This window comes from Myotis daubentonii, chromosome 2 (genome assembly GCF_963259705.1).
Source record: "Myotis daubentonii chromosome 2, mMyoDau2.1, whole genome shotgun sequence".
Classification (NCBI taxonomy): domain Eukaryota; kingdom Metazoa; phylum Chordata; class Mammalia; order Chiroptera; family Vespertilionidae; genus Myotis; species Myotis daubentonii.
In genome coordinates this window covers 205,661,779-205,685,559 of record NC_081841.1, presented here as the reverse complement: position 1 = coordinate 205,685,559, position 23,781 = coordinate 205,661,779, and positions in this window count along the sequence as shown.

The window sequence follows — 23,781 nt, the reverse complement described above, 5'->3', positions numbered from 1 at the left end:
TTCCTTTCTGCTCTTTAAATTGGAGCTGGCATTGGCACCTACTTCATGGATGACTGTGAGAATTAAATAGTATGTATAAAGCATTTGGAATCAACAGATGGTAATCTTTTAAAAAATATATGTTTTTATTGATTTCAGAGAGGAAGGGAGAGGGAGAGAGATAGAAACATCAATGATGAGAGAGAATCATTGATTGGCTGCCTCCTGCACTCCCTCTACTGGGGATTGAGCCCGCAACCCGGACATGTGCCCTTGACTGGGATCGAACCCAGGACCCTTCAGTCCGCAGGCTAACACTCTGGCCACTGAACCAAACCTGCTAGGGCTCAACAGGTGGTAATTGATGTCTTTGCTGTCATCATTGTTCCCCAGAGAGGTGGCACTCCTGGGGATGACTCGGTCAGTTATGAAATATAAGATGTTACATTTATTTTGCACATCTGAGTGCAGTGTGAAAAAAAAAATTTTGCTACCATAACACTTAGTAAGAACAACACGACTTGAGTAGGGATTTGTGGCTTACAAAGCACTTGAGAATATTGTCCCCTTGAATCCTCTCAACAATGCCACACTGGGAGATCAGTTCCACCTCTATTACACAGACTTAGAGACTAATTCTCAGCAAGTCTGACTCACCCAAGGTCATAACTTCTAGCAAATGCTGCAACCAGCTCTGGAAATCAGGATTCCTGACTCCAACTCCCTTCTCTTTCAACTCTTTCACTCCTATAAACTCCAAGGCCATTGGAGAGGGTGGGATCCTCCATCTATTTCTCGGGTCACTAGACCTCCCTCTACAAAGAGGCTTTTGTTTAGTTGGTCTGGGGTACTGAGAAAGAAACAGGATTACAGAGGGTCCCAAACATGTGGTGGTGAAAGAACAGATTCTCTCGCTAACTTAATAAGTGTTAGAATCATTTGTGCAACAATCCTGCCTATGCAAGAATGTGTTTCAATGATTCTCAGGGCCTATACGTCTTCCCATCAGCATCATGTGGCAACAAAGCCATCTGCAATCTGAGAGACACGTGGCTCAGGATGTGGGGCGATCAGGTGGCCTTTCCTAGTCACACAAAATCAGAGGTATCTCAGATATGGGGAACCCTCCTCATCAAAAGGTGAAAGTGGCTGGTGGAGATGGCCAGTGCCATGAACAAGGGAAATAAAGTCAGGTGCACAGGTGAGCTGCCCAGTTAAAGGACTTTTGCTTCTGTCTTAGACCTTTTCAATGGCAAATGAGACACCCAATTCATATTCACTTCCACTGCCTTATTACCTATAATGGGGGTTTCTTGTTATAAAGGCTCAGGGCTTTTTCACAGAATCCAGGTCAGCTGGATCAGGGACTGGAAAATCCCCAGGGACTGTCCCTGAGCTGGGCAGTCTTCTGGTCAGACCAGCCTCCCTCTTTGTGGACTGGCTGGCCTCCCTCTCCAGCCTCCTGGCGGCTACAAAGCTAACTCCTCCTGTTTGAAATCCCAGCTTCTCAGAGGAGGGATTTGATTTGCCTGGATCGGGGTCTCCACACTCACTGCGGTTGGATCATCCAGCTGTTCCCCTGAAGTGTTCACAGGGCCCCTGGGCCTGCCCCCTGCTCCCTCCCCAACCTCCACCCCCACCCCACCCCCACTAATCAGAGAAGTGGTCAAATGCAGGACAGGCCTTTAGGCCACAATGCTGGAGAAAGCCGTTTGCATGTGGAAGAGGATGAGTTTATTCTGCCTTCCACTTTTTATTTCAGAAGGACAGAGTGTTTTGTTTTGTTTTTTCTATTGGAGCCTTTTCCTTGCATCCACTCCAGAGCGACGGCAGCTCCCGCTCCAGGCAGAGAAGTAGTTGCTTCATGTAAAAGCAAAAGCTGTTTTTGACAGAGCCACCCACCTGTGCTATAACATGACCAATGTCCTCTATGCGTCCAACAACCAGCCCCTGGCACTGTTAGGGGGCCCTCAGCCGTGGAAAAAGGGATGAGAGCAGAGAGACAGGGCCGCCAGCATCCAGACACATTTAGAACTCTGTGATTTGTACTTTCACCTCCTATGACTGCCTTTTCTTTTTCTTTTTTTTTTCTTTTCTTTCTTTCTTCCTTTTTTTTTTTTTTTTTTTTTGTCATTGGTAGAGGGTAGGCCTGCTGACCCCACAGACTCTCACACTCTGAGGAAACCAAGTCAGAAAGGAGTGGCCCAAACTCACGCGACATTTTGGCTGGTTGGGGGTTTTGATTTCCTATGTGGATAGTTTCTGATATGAAAGAAAAATTTGACGGTTTGTCTGTCTCCAAATTTGCCCCCTAAAACAATTGGAGTAATAAAAGAGTAACAATAATGTTACTGTTACAGGAATTCATTTCACAGGGAAGTTATAAAACGGAGGATTTATACCTGTCTTTTCCTGGAAGATGTGTAAGCCAGATGTTTCTCAGGTCAGACAAGCCTGATGTCAGCATAAGGGATGCTCAGGGGGCCTCTGGCTCAAGCCCTCTTAGCCAGAGCCAGGCACATTCTTTTTGTGACCATCCCTGCACCCCACTCACTGCCAATTGATCTTGCCCCTCCTGTCCCTCACTGACAGGCTCCTCCTCCGCACAAGGCCATTCTTCTGACCTGGTCCTGGCCCCTCCTCGCCTGGGCCCATCACAGCACAAGGAGGTCACAAAGAGAAACTTTCTCTGGGCTAGCACTTCCCAGGGAATCAAAGAATGAAGCCCCAGACCAGAGGAATTCCAGCAAGGCAGGAGTTTCTTGCCAGCAAACACAGGTTCTCTGCTCAGGGGAGGGGACCCAAAAGGGTTGCCACTGAAGCGCCTGCTCTCCCCCTTATATCTGCTAATGGCCCACTCTTTATCAGTGTCGCTCTCTGATTGGTTCCTGGCCTTTTTGTAACACTTTATTTTGCACTTGCAAGGAAAACATCCTTGTCTCAAAACATCCTGTTTTTTCTGCAAAACATTTTGTGGTTTCAGCTAGCTCCACGATTCCTCCTTCTTCCACCCCTTACCCTGTCTGCCTAATCCTGCTCCTAATTCCTCTCACCGGGACAGCCATTCTACCATTTCATTTCGCGCCCCTAGTGATGCCCCTCTGAGGGCACAGTCTTCCCCTAGTGAAGTTACTTAGGGACAGGAGGGAGGGTACTTAGGATCCCTTTCTAGAGATTGGTGTCATCGCACTGAGGGCAGCTGCAAGGGTTCCCTGCTCCCTGGACATTTCGGTGCCACCATCCTAAACCAGGCCAAGGTCAGCTGCAGCAACTGCGTGACCCAAAGATGAGCTTCCTTCGCTCAGTCCTTTGTCTCTGCTGTCACTACAGGAGAGCGAGACTCTGTCCTGGGAACCTTCTGGGTGGCACGGCAGCATGACAGGGAAGCATGGAGGTGGGCTTAGGATTGTCCCACTGCCTCAGATGACTCGATCCACCCACACTGTCTTTGTCACAGTCTATGTCATGTTGGGTAGTACCAGAAGCAGCAAAACACAGCAGGCATTTTCCAATCCTCCTTCATTACCCTAGAAACTGCCCCTGGGGCTGGCCGCACCCTAACCACTGAGAAACACAGTTCTAGGAACTCCACAGGAACAAAATAGATCGGTGCACAGACCACAGTGGCCCTGATCGTATCCACAAAGGGGTCAGGAAAATCCTTCCCTCCCACTATGCGATCAGCAAGGGGAAGGGGTGTCAGCGAGCACGTGTGTGCCACCCTCCCCAACCCCCCACCCCTCGGGCCGGACGTTCATGTGTGTAAGGCAGTTGCTGTCCTGCCTTCCTGTGAAGTGTGCCTGAGGATTCCCACGCAGTGCTGCAGACGCCGAGCCTCACACCTGTGAAGAGGTGGCCAGGTCCCTCTGGCACCAGAGACACCGTGGGCTCTGTTATCAAGCCACCCACCCTTCGACCCTCAGCGGCGTGACCTTTCCTCTCTGGGGTCTGTCACGACACTGTGACACGAGTGAGGTTTGTATCTGAGTCCTTAGAGCAACCTTCTCCCCACGGGTGACAGCCAGCAACACAGGCCTTCGCAGCCTTTCTGCCCTCTCACCCGGGGCTACTCTCAGCGAGTCTCTACAAGCCAAAAAGGCGAACTCTGGTACCTGTTCTGGGGGACACTCACAGACCAAAAGCCCCAGATCTCAAATGAGCCTCTCCGTGAGGAATTTCAGGCTCCAAGAAGGGCAGTGCTTGCGCACCCTGTCCATCACCGCTCAGCCCTGCCCCTTCTCCAAGGCCAGCAGAAACTGTCTGGAAACCGTCTGGTTGGAGTGCTAGGGAATCAGTCTCGAGGCTTTTAAAGGAGAGTTCCTTTTTTGTTGTTTAATATATTTTATTGATTTTAGAGAGGAAGGGAGAGGGAGAGAGAGATAGAAACATCAATGATGAGAGAGAATCATTGATTGGCTGCCTCCTGCCCACCGCCCACTGGTGATGAGCCCGCAACCCAGGCATGTGCCCTTGGCCGGAATCGAACCTGGGACCCTTCAGTCTACAGGCTGGCGCTCTATCCACTGAGCCAAACTAGCCCTCACAGTTTGCTCACTGTGTGGAACTAGGCCTTCCCAGTTCATTCGTGCAGTAAAACTGCCCATGTCTGCCTTCCCAGCCCACCCATCAGTCCTTTGCAGCGACAGGAAACCGAGCGCTTCCAGATCAGGAACGAAACCAAGGCCCCAGGCATCACGACTTGATTTAACATTTTCCAAGTGTTAGATGATACAGTTAGACAAAAGAAGAAAGGGATAGCCTATAAGTCTCCATAAAGCAGGGGAAATTATCGTTATTATAGAGGATTTGATCACAAAGTTAAAAAGTACAATAAAATAAAATTATTGGAAATGCTGAGTTCAATAAGGTGGCCATAATTTTTAAAAAAGCAAAATCAATATCCTTAGAGCCAAGTAATAAGTAGTTAGAAAGTATAATGTAATAAAAGACCGCTTCACCAAAGCAACCGTAACAATAAAATAAGATAAGATGAAATGAAATACCTAGGGTAAACTATAAAAGTATATGCATGATAGATGAAGAGAATAATAAAACCAAATATGAGACATAAAAGAAGGCTTGAATAAATGATGAGATACCTCGTTCTCAAATGGGCAACTTCATTTTGGTTAATTTCTAAGTACCTGGGGATTTTTCCAGATATTAATTCTGACATTGATTTCTAGTTTAATTGTATTGTAGCTAGCAAAGGTAGTCTGTATGATTTCAATTCTTTAAAATTTTTCAACATTTATTTTATGGCCCAGGAAAGGGTCTATGTGAATGTTCTATGTTGCACTTGAAAAGTATGTGCATACCACTTTCGTTGGATGGAATATTCTATAAATGTTAGTCAAATCAAATTGTTTGAGTATTCTGTAACTTGGCTGATTTTCTGTCTACTTGTTCTATCATTCATTGAGAAAGGGACATTGAAATCTCTCACTGTAATTGTGGATTTGTGTGTTTTTCCTTTCAACTCTGTATTTTTGCCTCAGATATTTTGAGGCTTCATTGTTTCACCAAGAGGATATAACAAGCTAGATATATATGTACACACCTGACAACAGAGTTTCAACACACATAGCTTCTTGTGACTTGACCTCTTTAGCATTAACTAATGTCCCTGTTTATCTCTAGCAATATTCTTTATTCTGAAATCTACTTTGCAATAGTCAATATAGTGATTCCAGCATTTTTTTTTAATTAGTGTATGCATGGTGTATCTTTTCTCACCCTTTTACCTTTAACCTACCTATGTCTGTATGTTTTAAGTCTGTTGCTATTTGGACTGTGTATAGTTAAGTTTTGCTTTTCCAATCAATCTCTTTTAAGTGGTGTGTTTAGACTGTTTACAATTAGTGTAATTATTGGTAGGGCTGAACTTAAATTTACCATCTTGCTATTTGTTTTCTATTTGTTCCTCTGTTCTTTGTTCCTTTAGTCCTGTTTTGTTGCTTTCTATTGCATTAATTGGATATTTTAAAATTACTTTATTTAATTCTAATTTTTAGCTTATTAGTCATACCTCTCTAAAAAGATTTTAGTGGTTGCCTTAAGGTTTATAATATGCATCATTTGTAATTACAATCTACCTTCAAATAATATTATTATTATTATTCCATGTATTTCATTGTGTAAGAATTTGACAATAGTTTACTTTCAAATTCATTTCTTCTATTTTTGTGTTATTGTTGTTATACATTATACTTTTACATATGTTATAAACCCTACAACATATTGTTACTATATTTCCCTTATCTAATCAATTATCTTTAGATATTTAGAGCAATTAAAAATAAGGAAAAATTATTTTACATTTACTTTCATTTTTATCATTTCCAGTACTTTATTTCTCTGTGTAGATCCAAGTTTTCATCTGATATTAGTTCCTTCTGCCTGAAGACTGCCTTTAACATTTCTTGTAGTGCAGGTCTGTTGACAACAAATAACCTCGGCTTTTGTTTTTCTGAAAAGGTCTTTATTGCATCTTAATATTTGAAAGAAATTTTTGCTAAATACAGAATTCTGGATTAACAAATTTTGCTTTATATTCTTTTGATATTTGAAGATGTCTCTCCATTATATTATAGTTTCTTATGAAAAATCTTCTGTAATTCTTATCTTTTCTCCTCTCTAAATAATGTGCCTTTTTTCTCTGCTTGTCTCCATAAATTTTTTTCTTTTATATAAGTTGACATTGAATCAACTATCTTGCAATTTTGTGATAAAATCAAGCTGAATCTTTGCTTTACTCCTTAAATAAAAATAAATTCTAGATGTATCAAAGATTTAAATGCCAAAAAACATAAAACTGTTAAAACACTAGAAAGAAATATGAATATTTTTAAAAACTCAGGGTAGTAAAAATATTTACAAGCATGATATAAAATTCAGAAACCATAATATTGAATTTTTTAAACACAATGGAATTTAAACTTCTGTGTGGCAAAACAAAAGGAGATTAATAAACAAGATTAAAAATTAACAAAGGATTTATTTATATAAAGAATTCTAGCCCTGGCCAGTGTTCTCAGTGGCTAGAGCGTTAGTCCATGCACTGAAGGGTCACAGGTTGGATTATCTGGGTTGCAGGTTCAAGCCCCAGTCCCAGTGGGGGCGAGTGTGGGAGGCAACCAATCAATGTGTCTCTCTCACATGGATGTTTCTCTCTCTCTCTATCTCTCTGTCTCCCCTCACCCCCACTCTTCATTTCTCCCTTCCACTGTCTCTAAAAATCATTGGGAAAAATATCCTCAGATGAGGATTACCAACAACAAAAAAGAAAAGGAATTCTAAAATTTCAATAAGGAAATAATGGACAATGAAATAAAAGATGGATTAAATATATGAAAAAGCCATCCCAGAAATAAATTTCAAAAGTGAATACGTCTTTGAAAAATTTTTTTGGTTTTATTATATAGAATGCTAATTTAAAAAAGGAGATTGTTTAAAAAACCTATCAGATTGGCAAAGATTAAAACAACAACATAATACTCAACGTTGAACAGAGATTAGGAAAACAGACTCAAGCACTTTTTGTAAGTTTTAAACTGATAAAAATCCTTCTGAATGGCCATTTGGCAAAATGAATAAAAATATAAAATCCTGCACACCCCTCTTTGTCCAAATATGTTGAGAGGAAGCACAGAACAGTGGTTAAGCATCTAGGATTTTACATCAGTAGGTTTCTAATCCTGGTTCTGCCATATAATTCCTGTGTGACACTGAGCAATTTAAATAATCTCTCTGTTTTGCTTTCAGTGTCTGTCAGTTGAGGATACTAAATACCCACCTCATTGGGTTATCATGGGGGTTTAATTAATTAATCTCTGTAAAACAGTTAAAATGGTGAATGGCACTCAGATGGTTACTAGACTTATTGTGGTAATCACTTTGGAAGGTATATAAATATTGAATCATTATGTCAGACACTTTAAACTAATAAAATACTATGTCAACTATAATTTTTAAAGATTTAAAAAATGAAGTAAAATAAAACGGTGAATGGCACATTTCAAATCGCATCAACATGAGTGTTTGCTGTTAATGTATCAGTAGTGAGGTTCATGAAAATCCTCCTTGAAGTCCTGGGGTCATCCAAGCGAAATTACCTTGAGAGGTTTTTTTCTGTTGACCACCAGATGGTCACTTCAATTAATTGAACCTGTAGGTTGTACATTGTAAGTGAGATGATGTGATACGATAGTTTAACAGTTTGAGTTTAGGTACAAAGATGTTTGAATTGTACCAATGTGCTTGGCATTTTGAGGATTGATGGTTTACTTGTATCTTAGCCTACAAATGTCAGGTCACTTAAGCCATGATAGTGTTTTTAATGCTCAATTGACACCACAAATGAAAGAGCCATCTGGCCTTGCCACGAGGCCAACCCAACACGACAGGCCATGCCCTCCATTTTGTGCCATCACCAGTACAACTGCTGAAACAAAGTGACAGGATTTCTGTCCCTCTTCTGAATGATGGAGACATAAGACTCCTTAGAGACATGCAGGTAAGGACCCATCTGACTCAGAAGAGAAAAAGAATTTACTCGTGATGGCACCTTTAGAATTAAGAAATTCTTCTTTTACCACAGAAACATCCTGCAATTTTAATTTTAGAAATTATCTCAGGAAAATAGTAACAAGTACACAAATATGGTTATAATAGTAAAAACAACTCAAGTATACATCAGTGACCCATTGTTAAATGGTTTACCTACATGGGTTAAATAGACCATGGTTTAAAAATATTGCTGTGGGTCTACATTTAAAAAAAGGGAAAGATTCCCATATTATTGGGTAGATTACTTTGATAGATTCCTATATCATTGGATAGAGAATGGAAGGGAAGTTATACCTTTTATCTATATAGTTCTTTCCCATATTGTTGAAAGTTTATATAGTAAGAATGTATTCACATATATTTTTGTATTTAGGGATAGGTAGCTGGGGAATAAGGAATTGGAGAAGAGGGAAAGAGAGTATCCATTACACCGCCAGCCTTTGGGTGAACTATCTTTCCCCGTGTCCTTCTATAGTACATATACATATAGAAATAGAGATGCATAATATACAGAAATTGAATTCATTTGTTCATTTGTTCATTCAACAAGCATCTTTGAATGCCTATGATGTTCAACGTTCTGGGCATAGCAGTAAACTTAAATTCCCTGATCTTATTTTAGTAAGGATGATAGATAATAAATAAACAAAAATATGTAATTTCAAATAGATAGAATTTCTATAGATTAATTTCTATAGAAGAAAATAAATGAATGCACAGTTAGAATGGGGTAAAGCAAGGGTTTACACTGAGGTCTGTCTGGAGCCAAAGTTCGCAACCTGCTCCTCTTCACGAAAAGGATGCAGGTGGCAAACCTGAGGATCTGATGCCTGGAGTGTGTTATATTCACATGTCAACCACCTGTGCCACGTCACCCCAGAAGGGAAGGGTTCAGAACCTCAGACTGATTCACTGTCCTGATCCAGCTTTGGGGGGGACCATGTACCTGTTCTTCAGTCTTCCTGGTTTTAAATCAGGATCCCAACTCAGGATCTGGATATGAAGCAAATCAGCAATTAAAGGATATATTAAGCTTAGTACTCAGTGAGTAATCTCATTGCTCATAAAGAGCGCTATCATTATGATCCGGTTGCTTTTAAAGCCCCATGAGATGCCCTGGTAGCAGTAGAATAGATCTTACTTTTGAAACTGGGTTGAATTTTTCTTAAAGAAGAGAATATTACCCCTGGCCTCCCAGCATTGCCTTCTCCTTTGCTGTAGGATATATAAAAATAAACGCGGTTTGTTTACTTCTCCTGAAAGATCAGGAAATACCAAACTTTGAGGTTCTGGGGCAATGGTTAAGCCTGCCTCTGTGTCCATGCCATGCTGGGATATGATTTGAACTGCTCTACTCACTGTGCCCTAATGTAGTTTGCTCCTATCAAACCCATGCCCTCTTTTGCAGTTAATTATTCAGCTAAATATTGGGATACATAGAATTCATGGAACTTATGGAAATTAAAGTTCAAAACACTAGATTCTCAACCATTGTTTGTCCCTAATACTTGACCCTTATTCAAGTCCTTTATTCTGTTAAGTTATTCTTTCTGAACCTAAACTTGTGCTAAAGGCTGTGGGACTATTGTTGGCTTACTAGGGAACAATGGTTCCAAGCATTCTGACTCCTGCCTTCCCTCTCACTGTTTATTTTGCCCGGAATGTGCTTCCTTCCGTGGCTGCATATCCAACAGCTGCCTACCCTCTTCAAGTCTCTGTGTAAATATCTTTGCATTTGTGAAAGCTTCCTTGGGTCCTCCAGCTGCCAGTTGTAAGATGGCAGGGTAGTGGCAGAAAGTAAGGATTCTGGGACCAGACTGCCACAGTTCATACACATCTCAGCTTTGCCACTTGCAAGCCACAGGAGTTTGGTAAAGTTTCTCATCATGTCTGTGCCTTAGTTTCCCCATCTGTATCATGGGGATAGTAATAGTACCTACCTCAAAAGTTATTAGGGGCATTAAATGAGTTATTACATATTAAGTGCTTAAAACAATGCCTGGCACATAGTATCCTATATAATAAAAGGCTAATATGCAAATTGACCAAACAGCAGAACAACCGGTCACTATGATGCGCACTGACCACCAGGGGCAGACACTCAATGCAGGAGCTGCCCCCTGGTGGTCAGTGTGCTCCCACAGGGGGAGCACCGCTCAGTCAGAAGCCGGGTTCATAGCTGGTGAGCACAGCAGCGGTGGCAGGAGCCTCTCCCACCTCCGTGGCAGCACTAGGACCCCTCAGGGGATGTCTGCCTGCTGGCTTAGGCCTGTTCCCCATGCAGGCCGGGCTGAGGTTCCCCCCTCCCCCAGTGCACGAATGTCATGCGCCAGGCCTCTAGTTTACTACATAAATGTTTGTTCAATAAAATAACATATTCTTATTTGGACTATTAATAGCCAGTGTAGCTCAGTGATTGAGCATCAACTTATGAACCAGGAGATCACAGTTTAATTCCTGGTCAGGGCACATGCCTAGGTTGTGGGCTTGATTCACCGTAGGGGGCTTGCAGGAGGCAGTTGATTAATTGATGTTTAATCATTTATGTTTCTCATCATTGATGTTTCTATCTCTCTCCCTCTCCCTTTCTCTCTGAAATCAATAAAAATATATTGTAAAAAGAAATTCCAGGAAGGAAACCTGTATCTATTTCTACTCAATATCCCTCATTTGGAAGATACTGCACAAATATCTAGTAAATTATTTACATGGTGACTGCTGTGGCTTAATCTTCTCATTGCAAATGACAATACCTATAAGTGACAAAGAGCATACTGGATATTGTCTTTCTTATCCATAAGGAATATAGTTCTTTTTCAATCATCCCTTTGGAGAATGTTCTAGAAAGTTTACTTCCTCTCCCAGAAAACACATTGTAAGGTACATCCTGCCCAGGATCCATTCATCCCATGGACACTAGAAGCTTGGAGTTGCAGTGAGGAAGTGTGTCAAGGCCAGCTTCTCAAGATTTCTGTTTCCTGGTGGCATCACTACAGATGCAGACATTTCTGTCAGCTCACTCAGGGAGAGTCTATTTGCTCATGGAGCCCTAGTTCATTCATGCCCAACATCCAACATGTTGCCAACAGACCAAAATGGCAAGTCATCAAGTTTCATTGAGAAATAGATCTCCCAAGGAAGTACCTAAAAGCTGTTGTTGGCAGGTTAGCCAGTATGGAAATTTATTGGAAAAGCCAAATCAGTATCAGAATGCTACTCAATGCATATGGAGTTGAATAAGAAAGTTAAATGTTCAAGTTACAATTGCTTGCTACACCCGTACTCCCTAGAGGGAATGCAGACTAAAAGGGGCTCTGCTCTCAACAGCATTGGAGACACATTAACAAATTCTAACAATTTCTCTATCCCTTTCTAACATTCATGGCCAGTCATTGAAACTTCTGTTATGGCATTACTTCCTCATAATAGATATGTTTCTGTGTCCAGGATTGCAATTTATCTTTCATTTTGCATTCTAAATACAGGTCTTCCTTTGGGGAAGGTACTCTACACTTGCTAATATTTTGAAAATGCTCTAACTTTATTAGGCAACAACTTATATCAGTCTTTGGTGTGTAAAAACATTTTTTTTGGAGGGAGGGGATCAAAAATCCAACTTTACATGGATTCTTGTTAGTCTGAAATCCTATTGGTGACATAGTCAAATCCTCATCCCACATTCCAGAGGCACCCTGTTTAGATATCACAGCTTCAAAAACCATGAATATAGCTGGCACCTTAATTACACAAATGCCTCCCATTCAACTAGCAATTTTCATCTATTGAATCTGGTTCTAATTTAAAACATCAGTAAGCTCTGTAGCTAAAGAAGTCACTTCTATAGTTTTGGCAAATGTAATTGCAATTTCCCCAACAATTGGGACACACTGTGCAGTTAGTTACATAGCACTGTTTTTGTTTGTTTTGGTTCAAACATACCTGAACTCCTGGGTGATGAATTGGGAGATCATTCCTTGAGTCCAGAGTTAGGACCACACTGTTGTGACTCCTAAAGGTCCCAGGGAACAAAATGACACTGGGACAAATGTCCCTCTGCTCTCAGCTAATCAAAGAGTTCTGCGATTTCTGTCCTCTCCTTATCCTCACCCATGCCATGCCACTCCCTGACAGTGAGTCTTGTGTTCCTTTAGAGAATTGGGCTCAATATGAAGCTCTTATCTGAAAGGTTAAAAGAAAGCTTAGGTTTCAGGGAAGTGTTTCAAAAGAGAAGATTCCAAAAGTGTTAGTGGTGGAACATAATGCCAGTTGCATTAAAAATTCTGACAAAGGCTTTGCCTCAGGCTTCAGTACCCAACTGAGGAGTCACGGGTGAGGGTGGGGAGCAACATTAAACACAGTTTTGAAATCTCTTCACTTTGCAGAGGAGAAAAATGACTCCCAAGGAAGAGAGGTACTCTCAAGGGTTCCAGAATTCCTTAGTGACAGAGACAGGACTTGCTCTTAGGACTTACGTCTTGACACCCTGTGTGTGTTAGTCTTTTTCCAGCTAGATCTCACATAATAGAAATTGCAAATATTTGATAATTTATTTTGCATTTAGATACCAACTGCCTGAGCACACTGAGCATACTTCTATTAGAAAATGCATACAATGTAATTTTTGTAGAAATGTTGGTTTAATCCTATAAAACCTATTTCTTGCAACATTGCTGCATGCTGTGTTCATTATGCCAGTGTAAGCAGCACTAGAGCTAAGGCTATGATTTGTTTTTATGGAGAAAGACCAGGGAACAGGCAGGAATAGTAAGAAGGGAGTGACTTGAGAGAGAGTCCCAAGAAGTGGGGTTGGGGTGGTCAGAGAAGGCATCTCAGAGAAACTGCTGTCTAAACCAAAACCCAAAGATGAGTAGGAAGGAGCCAGATGGAGAGGAAAAGGGGGAAGAAGACAGGGCTCACACTTGCTTCATGCCATGTCATGCTTCTGTTAGCATGTGCTGAGTCCTTCCTTGGCTTGGAATGCCCTCCACACCCTGCTCTACACTCATCCCCTCTGCACACTGAAGTCCTAGTCACCCTTTCATTCTGGAAGCCAGTGTCACTCCCTTCAGATGCTCTCCTTCACTGAGAACAGACCAAAGGTCTTTGCTCTGGGTCCCTATAATGTTCTGTTTATCCTTTTTTATAGCAACTAGTAGCCCTGCGCATGAATCTGTGTGCCAGTAGCTCTCTGCAGGGCCTGGCCATTCCACGCCCATTGCCCAGTGCCGGGGTCCAACCCCAGCAGGTCCAGGGGTCCCCAAAGGTGTGGACGGAGTCGGCGAAGAAGGAATGACACGGAGACAGCGTTCAGTTGATCAGCAACCTAGCCAGGACCTCTAGCCCGGATCTCCAGAGAGGTTCTGCTTCGGATTTCCAGCGAGGTTCTGTAGCCATGTTCCCTCGCTAGGTTCTCCAGCCAGGTTCTGTCCAGGCTCTCCAGTCAGGTTCAGTGTCCAGGTTCCAGTCAGGTTCTCCTGCCAATCTCTGTAGTCAGGTTCAGTCCAGGATCCCTTGCCATGTTCTCCCGCTAGGCTCTGTCTCTAGGCTCCATGTAGGTTTTGTCTTCTTGATTCTGTTCTAAGTTCTGTCTCTTTCTGTCTTGTTACAACTGTATTTATACCAGTTGATTCAATCCTATCAATCTCTATTACAAAGGTTAGGGCGTTTCTTATCTCCATTCCAGGGAGAAAAGATTATGTAGTTTAAGCATGATTGTTCGTAGTTAAAGGGATTAATTACCCGCCTGGCACTTACTTGAGGGGTTTTATTCCCTCCCTAACTTCAGGGGAAAATCCCTACCTGGGGATTCAACCTTTCTCGGAGAGGTGACTTTGGTTAAAACACAGCGCCAAGAAGGTGAGCAAACATATTAAGAACCGTATGCCATATATGCCAGGTCCCTTGAAACAGCAAGGATGGACCGGCTCCCGGCAGCCCAGAGGCTCTCCGTGGCCTAGAGGCCCATCCACGGCCAGGCATGGAACACTTGCCTCGTTGTCGCCCCGGCTTCCCCCCACCCCCCGCCATTCTGTGCCTGCTGTCCAGAGGCCCTCTGCAGCCAGGGTGGAATGCTTGCCTCGTCACCATGGTGACGAGGCAAGCATTCCTCCAGGCTGCTCATGCTACCCCTCTCAGCAGCCACCCCCTCCCCCCCGGGACTGCGGGACTCCGGCAGGGCTGAGAGGACTGGGCGCCGCCATCTTGTAGCTATGGGCACCACTATCTTTGTGATGGAGTGATGGTTAATTTGCATATTATCCTTTCATTAGATAGGATTATCGTATGCTACAAAGATATGCCCGTCTATCTTCCTCACTAGATTTCACACACTTAGAAACAAGGACTTTGTTCTCTCCATGTACTCATGTTTACAGTGCCTGGTACAGGGCAGGTGTTGAATAGATGTGGATACACAATTAAGTCAGGGACTGGCATTGGGGTTACCCTACAGGTCTCTTAATGCTGACTCAGAAGCATCCAAAACACATTTTCTTCTTCAGATTACATTTGAAACCTCTCATTTCCGTAAGCATTATTAGGGAAAACCTTAGGGTTGCCTTTCAGGAGAATGAGAAGCAAACTAGTCAGGAGGGTGGAAGCTGCTGAGTGGAGGCCCAGGGTTAGGCTCTAGCTGTCCTCTATTAGCACCCAAGCTGTTAAGGGAAGACGCTGCAGGCTCCCTCCCCGCTCCCCCGCATGTCCCAAGGCCCACAGTTCTCCCTATAAAGAAGCTGGCCATCCCAAGCTGTGTCCAGAGTGATGGACAGTGAGAACCAACTTCCCTTGCACTTCCGGTGACTGCTCTTGAGCTAAAGTCTTACGGGGAAAGCTGCAGACCAAAATGAGAAGTTATTTTAAAAGTGTAGAACAAGACGAACATTTGTGAGTAGAGTGAGAAGAAAGAGGTGAAATGCCTGTGTGAGAGCAAGGAGAACATACTGCGCCTGACCATGGCTGGACCTGGTGGTGATTGCGACATCTTGGAATGAGGGAAAGCAGCTGGGAGCTTTTTGTGTTCTTGATTAGATTGTTCTATTAGCTAACTCATGCGTTTTTTATTTGTTGACCTTGCTGTTAACATGTAACTGGTGCATTAGAACTCGTTTTACACATCTAGAGATTTTATTTCCTGAGTCACTTGCATTGTCCTTGTTGGAACGGATCAGGTTCTGTGCTCATTCATTTCCTACTTGCAGGGGGAACTGTCACTTCCATTTGAAAAAAATCTACATTCACAGCAGCTGCCCAGGACATTGATTTCAGTTTAATCATAGAAAAGACATGATAAACTCCACTGGCAGTCCCAGAGTGTCTGAAGTGAAATTTCGCGTAATTGGCTGTCCTTGTTAACATGCTCCCGATTATCATCTCTTTTTGTCCACCACATTTTATCTGTGGTAGAGAGACAGACATCTCCCTTCCTCTGGGCCAGTCTCCTAAGTGCCCTAGATAGATTTTTACATTGCTCCACCTAGCCCCTCCGTCATCTCAGCAAATCTGCTCATTATGAACATTTTTCCAATAAAAGGCCTGTATGCAGCACCTGAGCCCAGAGTTGGAAAGTACGCGAATGTCAGATGAGTAATTATGCCAAAGGTTGCAAATGCATGTTCTTTCCTAAGTACTCTGGGCCTCAGTTTCCTCATCTATCCAATGAAGACCTTGAGGGAGGCAACTTCCAGTCATTTTCAGCCTCTATGGTCTTGACTCTATGAAGCTTTGCATCGTCACTGTTGGAACGGGTGCAGTTCTTGCTGTGGGAAGGCAATGAAGGGCCCCCAGATCTCTCCTGATGCAGACCCAGGAAACGGGGTCACACATACTTCAGTCCAGATAACACGCCCTGTGGAACCAGGGTTGGGGGGTCTGCTGGGAGGGAAGTGGAGAAGGTTCTCCAATTTTTTTTGGCACCTGCCCCCTCAGAAATTCTCCCCATTCCTGGATGCCTGAGGGACCATGATTAACAAGTGGACTGCCCACTGACTGCCCTTCTCTCCTCTTCCACTTCTGGGATCCCCTTGGGGGTGAGTAGGGTTGGTGGGGGGATTGAGCCAGTCTGGCTCTGGGCAGGAAAGAGCCTGTTCTGAGCAGAGAGGAGGTTTGAGAAGAAAAACCAAGTGGACCCCCCATTCTGGATACCCCTGTTACAGAAGCGATTCATTTCCGAGGTAAGGGGCATTAAATGTTGGGGACACAGACAGCGAGGTGGAAGAAAGGGCTGAGTGTGGGGGTGTGGGGCATTTCTCAGTGAAAGGCTGTACTGAAGAGGGCAAACGGTGGGTTTCTGTGAGTCTTTGCCTTTCCCTTTCTGTCATGGTGATGGGGCTGGATCAGGGCAAGTGGCCTGTTCCTGACTTGTCCCCCATGACAGAAGGAAATTCCAGAAAGGCAAGTAGACTTGGAGGGGAGGTGTGTGAGTGGCTGGCAGTTCTGGGCTGTGCCTGTCCCTCTACTTTTGTCAGCCACCCCAAGAAGCCAGACCAGCCAGCCTCTGAGAGCCCTGTGCTCACCTGACACTTAAGCCAGGCTTAAAAGGAGGCAAAAAAAAAAAAAAAATCAAGAAGAATAAACCAAACAAGGCAGGGATTTTTAGTGCATTCCCCAAACCCCCAAACCCCCAGAGGAGGAGGTCATTGCTAAAGGTGTCTGTTAGTCAACAAAACATATTCATTCTCAAAAACCTTTATTGAGTTCCTGCTGTATGCCTGGAACATCAACCGAGGAGCTCGGTTTTCTATTCTACGAGCCCTAAAGCTTGCTTTCTGGCACTGCCCGCCTGATCCTACCTCATTAAAATTCCAGATGTCGGAAGGAGGCTATGCTCCATTCCATGATTTAAGCCCCCTTTGTTAGTTCAAAGCGACCTCAGCCGCCCTGATGCCGAGTGCCAGGTTCATGCCCTGAGCTGCACTTCATTGAGAAGGATACCAGGTGGGCCTGTCTCCAGAGCGAAGAGATTTTTCTTGAGACGGGTTCCTTTGAAGTAATTGGGCCCCCAGAGTGTGTGTGAGTCCTCAGGAAAAAAATCTTAACAATAGGGTCTGTGACTTTTATCAGGTTCTTAAAAAGAAAGAGAACAGAACAGAAAAGCAAAGCCCCTTGTTGCTGGGCCACCAGCTGACTCACAGCTCAGGGGCTGGGTGGGGCCATGCCTTGTTCAGTCTCTGTTCGGTCGCTGTTCCTGTACAGTCCAGATGTCCCACCTACTTCTCCCAAAGCGGGAAGCTGGACAACCCCTCCAGCACGTTTAGGCATTTGAAGGCTCTTTCTTGGCTGCAGGGCCATTCCCTGCTAGGCAGGGGGGACAGGAAGAAGAAATAAATCACCAGGGGCCATCAGACCAACACTTTCCCTCTGGCACCACCAGGCATCCCAGGATAACTTCAAAGGGATGCTCCCACAAGCATATACCTCCGAACCTCTGGGCAAGGAGCCTGGAGCACTTGGGCCCAGCCATCATGCAATGAAAATACTCTCAGCTCAGATCCCAGGGCGGAGCAGAGGGATGCCATTGCTGTGTCTGGAAAGAGGGTGAAACCCCCCCTTTCCTGGGGTGAGGAAGTGGGTGGGGGCTGTTAAGCTGGTGACGCCATAAACTCAGGAGAAATATGAAGCTTTGTGAGGGGTGTGTCGCCTTTCTGCTGCTGGTTCCATCCTCTCTCCTGTTTTTGTAAAAACTCAGAAACCCATTGATTTTCTTTTTACCATTGATGTTTGCTAATTCATTAATAATATTGCCTTCCACAGACAGGAAGGAACTTGTATTTGGTTACTTGATTTTGTTTCAGATGCCGGTCCTGTGGGAGGTCTTGACATTGATTAATGGGACATTTTCTTGCTAAAGAGTGGGGCCCCTCGTTTATCTCTGGGCTTTGTCTTTTGTTTACTCACTGCCCACCTCCTAAGGCTTTCCTCAGCGACCAAGCCCGGCTCCCTGGGTGTTTAGGGACAACTGAGTGAGGCACTTTTCCTCACCTGCTGTGCTTAGCAAAGGCCCCATTGTCCACCTACCCGGAAAGGGCTGTGCGATTTCCATATGAGTCAGCACGGTCACCCCCTTGAAGGAAAAAGCAGTGAGTGAACAAAAGAGAGCTCTCTTCAGATATGTGCCGGTCTTATTGGATTTAAATTGTGGTTGGGAAGACTGAGACATAGGTAGGATGGTACTGGAAATTGAGATGTGGAAACATTTAGATTGTGAAGCTGAGGGGGGTCCCTTTCAAACAATGAGGAGAAGAGGGAGGATTGCTAAAATGAGAGCGATCCTCCCTCCCGCTAGGAAAGTAAAGGTATTCTACTAGTTAGGATGGGACAAAGATAAGTTGGGTGAGGCAGTTTGTAATTTGTGTCACAAAATGAGCACTGAACTTGGGCTTTTAAACCCCAAGTCTGCCACTTACCAGCTCTGTGACCTCTGAGAATAATTCCCTTGAGTTTCGTTTGTCAACTATCCAACAGGACTAGTAATAAATAAGGATGATATTACTTGCAAATAACTGAAAACCTAATTCAAAATGGCTTACATTTCAGAGTAAACAATTTAGCTAATGGCTACTAAAAAGTCCATAAATGGCAAAAGCTTCAGGCATGGTTTGATCAGGGTTCCAGATGCATTTCTCTTTGAGTGTCTTGGTTCTGTCCTTCATTTGATTTCCTCTTGGGAGAAAAATGATGGCAGCAGTTCTAGGCCTCCCAGCTGTGTGTCACATTGCCCAGAATAAGGTAGAGAACTTCTCTTCCCCAATCGCTGAACAAAATTATTGGACCTCACTAACTGGACTGACATCATGGACTCACTCCTGAACCAATCATTTGGCCTGGTGAATGCCATACACTAGTTATCTTAGGCCTATGTCATACATACCAACCATCGTAGCAAGAGATGGAATTGCTATTTGAGTTAGGCTGGCTGTTTTGAGGACTCAATCCAAACAACACAGCTGCTTCATGGTGGAGAAAGTGTATGCTAGTGATGTAAACTAAGAGTAGCACCATCCATGAAGTATTTAAAGGAGAATTCAATAATTTAGCATATATGAACATTCCCAATATCACCTCTAGCACATAGAGATGCTCCAACATTAGTCAAATCTGAATGTATGGTGAAATGTTTTATCGCAATCTTAGCAGCTTAAAACCACACTTGTTTATTAGTTTACAGTTCTACAGGTCAGAGGTTGCAGCATGGCTTCCCTGGTTTCTCTGCTCAGGGCCTCACTAGATTGAAATCAAGGTGTAGGCCAGGCTGCAATCTCATTGGGAGCTTGGGATCCTATTCCAAGCTCATGCAGACTGTTGATTCCTTGTGGTTACAGGACTGAGGTCCCTGTTTCCTTGTGGGTTGTCAGCAGGGAACCACTTTTGGTTCCTACAGGCTACTTTCAACTTTGCCTCTATGTTCAAAGCCAGCAATGGAAAACTGCATTGCATTGAATTCTTTTCATGTACTGAATCTCTGGGCCTTTAGACCCAGATTTAATGGACTCATGTGATTATGTCAGGCGCACCCAGATAACTTCCCCATTGATGAACTCAAAGCCAATGGAATAGTAGCCTTAATTACATCTGCAAAATCTCCTTGCTATGTGACATAATATAATCAATCACACAGTAGTGCCATCCCCTCATACTCCTTGGTTTTGTCTACACTGAAAGTACCACGGCATGAAACTCTTGCCACATGCTCTTAGAATAAAGTTATTGTGACATGTTTGGTCACAGTGCATGGCATTATAGGAGCACCATAAATACTGATACTTATGGAATGAAAGAATGAACATGGTTTCCAAGGTCCTTCAGGGTCAGGCCCATTCCTATCTCCTGCCAACTGACCCCCCCCCCCCTCAACATACACACACACACACACACACACACACACACACACACACACACCCCTACCTGTCCTAGGCCAACCCTGTGAGGCCAACCCTGTAAGGCCTTCAGATCTCAGCTGCCCTGGCCTCTTTGATCCTCTAAGCCGTGGAGAGATAGCCTGTGCCAAAGGCTCCCCAAAATACCCTTATCATAGCATTTATTGTAGGATGGTATGTTAGCTCCCATTCAAAATACTGAGAATAGGGAAAGCAAGAACTCATTTTCAAACTGTTCTGCAATGTGACTAGCCATGAATTTTGACACCTATTTTCCCAAAGACTCAGACTTCCTAACACCAGCCGCACCCCTCAGCCTTGAGCCCCTTAACACTATGCCAGTGACTTGACTTTAGAACCCATTTGGTTGCAGAATTCTGCTTTCATTTGCCCTTGCATCAAGTGAGAAGAACTTAGTTTAAAGCACACAGTGAACTACAGAATGCCACAAGACACCGAACTAGGCAAGTGCTTTTTGCTTTCCAAGCAGATTTTAAATGTATTAAATGAATGTTTATCTTCTCTTTACTGTATTACCTGCAATTTTCCCCGCAACACAGGTAGTGATAGGATGCTAAGAAGGCAAGTGTACATCTTATGAATTTTTCTTCCTGTTTAGAAGTCCATGCCAGTTTCATAGAAAGGTATACTATGGGGAAGCATGTGCCATCAGTGTTGAGAGCCAGGGTGGGAGGATGAGATTGGTACAGTTAAGACTCCGCAGGAAATCCTGAACTGGACTCTCTGTTTTGGTTGTTTCATGAACTTGGACAAGTTCCTCCTCAATCTCAGAGGCTCTGCTAGGCTCTGGGGATTGAAAAAAAAATGTGCAGCTGCTAGTCTGGGCGGGCGGGGGGTCGGGGGGTAGATAGAAATGGAAGCAGAAAATGACATGTGTCTTGGAATGTATTAGAACAGAGGTGATAGAGTACAGAGGAAGGAACCGAGATGACAGTTGACTCCCATCTTAAGTCTGGGTGGGAGTTTGCCAGAAGGAATTGGAGAAAGGGAATCCAGGCAGTAGGAACAGTTTTGAGCAAAGGTGCAGAGGCACAGAGAGAAAAAGGAAGAGGGGAGCGTGTGGCCAGCAGCCACAGGCTTTGCATGGACGTGCGTATTGTTCAGAAAGTCAAAGCAGAATAAATACTGAGGGGAATGGAGCCATGGAAGCAATGGTCAACCCTCTGGGTAGTGCAGATGGGGAAGAGAAATAACTGGTCTGGGAACAATGGGGGTTACTATGGTAACAGCACAAGAGTTTTTCAGATGTCTCAGCCTTATTACTCTCTCACAGTCTCAGCTTCCTTAATATGCTCTTTCCTTGTTGGGACACTTTACCTCCATTGTGGCTAGGTAGAGTACAGGGCTCTGGTCTGATGACAACAAGGTGTCACAGGAAAAATAGGGACCTCTGAGGGTGGCTTTGAGTACTTAGAAAATGTCTGTCAACTGATTAGCCTCGGGACCTCCATCCAAAGGAGAGAGGCTGGAGACCTAGAAGTCCCAGGTGTTGTGACAACCCCATGGTGGGAATGGATTACTTGGTTTCTGTGGGAGCACTTTTTTAGAGATTTGGCCTCACATTCCCCACAAAGAGGTCAGGGAGTAGGACCACATATCCTGAAGACTTGCTCTGATTCATAGTTCCTGGGGGTGGTGACATCACAAGGGCCCTGGGTAGCCTGACTTTATGTGTGATGGAACTTGGAATATTTCTTGAGTGCTCTTTGAGAAGAAGCCTTCAGGGTGGATATACTATCACCACCACTACATTTGATTCCTTACAAATGAAACTTTAAACCTGTGCACAAAAATTTATAATTATCATCCCAGCCAAGATCTGTAGGTTCTACAAACCATCTTTTGGGAGAGGATATGTCCTACTTTTTGTAAAGTACAAATTCCTTATTGCTGTTCACTTTTATCTAACATCATCAGGCTCCCTCTCTGATGCAGTTACTGTAACTATGGCCTGGAAAAACGTTGTTGTTGATTTTTGTGGTTTTTTTTGGTTTTGTTTGTTTAATAAGTAAGGGAAAAGGGATACTTGGAAAAGTTAAATAATTCACTCAGATTACACAGATCTGAGCTAGGCATTTTGGCACATCTGTAGTCAACTGAAGATCAGCTGGGAGTGGGTTCTTCTAAGATGGCCTTGACTGGGATGACATAGCTCTACTTTAATTGGTCCAGCACTTCAGAATGTGACTATATTTGGAGACAGGGTCTTTAAAGAGGTGATTATAATTTGACTTTGGGTGGTGGACACACAATGTAATATCATGTATCATAGAAATGTGGACTTGAAACCTATATGATCCTATTAACCAATGTCATCCCAATAAATTTAATTTTAAAAAATAAATATCTAAGTAAGTTAAAATGAGGCCATCAGGGTAAGCCCTAATCAAATATGACTGGTGTCCTTTTAAGAAGAGATTAGGACAAAGACACAAGTGGAGGGAAGACCTTGTAAAGACACAAGGAGGAGACGACTGTCTACAAGCCAAGGAGAGAGACCTGAGAAGAAACCAGTCCTGCAGACATTTGATCTCAGACTTCCAGCCTCCAGAATTATGAGGAAAGTTCTATTGCTTAAGGTACCCAGTCTGTGTTACCTGGTCCTGGCAGCCCTCAAAACTACAGCACTCTCTAAAGTGTTGATGAATTGGGTTCTTTTTTTGGCTAGAATGGCTCACTTTGAGTTCATACAAATCTCCTTGTCAAAATAGATAGCAGAGCTTACCACAAAATTTTATTGAGCACTTACTATTTGCCAACTACTGTGATTATGTCTATTTTCTCATTTTGTCCTCAAAATAATCCTATGAGATAAATACTGTTATGCCTATGTTTTTAGATGCGGAAACTGAGGCTTTAGTGACTAAAGCAGGGGTGGGCAAACTTTTTGACTCGAGGGCCACAATGGGTTCTTAAACTGGACCGGAGGGCCGGAACAAAAGCATGGATGGAGTGTTTGTGTGAACTAATATAAATTCAAAGTAAACATCATTACATAAAAGGGTACAGTCTTTTTTTTTTTTTTTAGTTTTATTCATTTCAAACGGGCCGGATCCAGCCCGCGGGCTTTAGTTTGCCCACGGTTGGTAAAGGGTTAATTGGCAGAACTGGGATTTGACACCCCTCAACTTGAACAGACCTGGGCTTTGAAGTCAGATGGATTTGAGATCAAATCCTTGTTCTGCAAATTACTAACTATGATACCTTAAGTAGTTTAACTACCCGAGCCTCACTGTCCACATCTAAAAAATGCTCACAATGCAAAGGTTTTTGTGGTGGTTGAATAATATAACTCAAGCCTACTAAAATCTTTTAGAAGATTTGATTACATATCAAGGGCTCA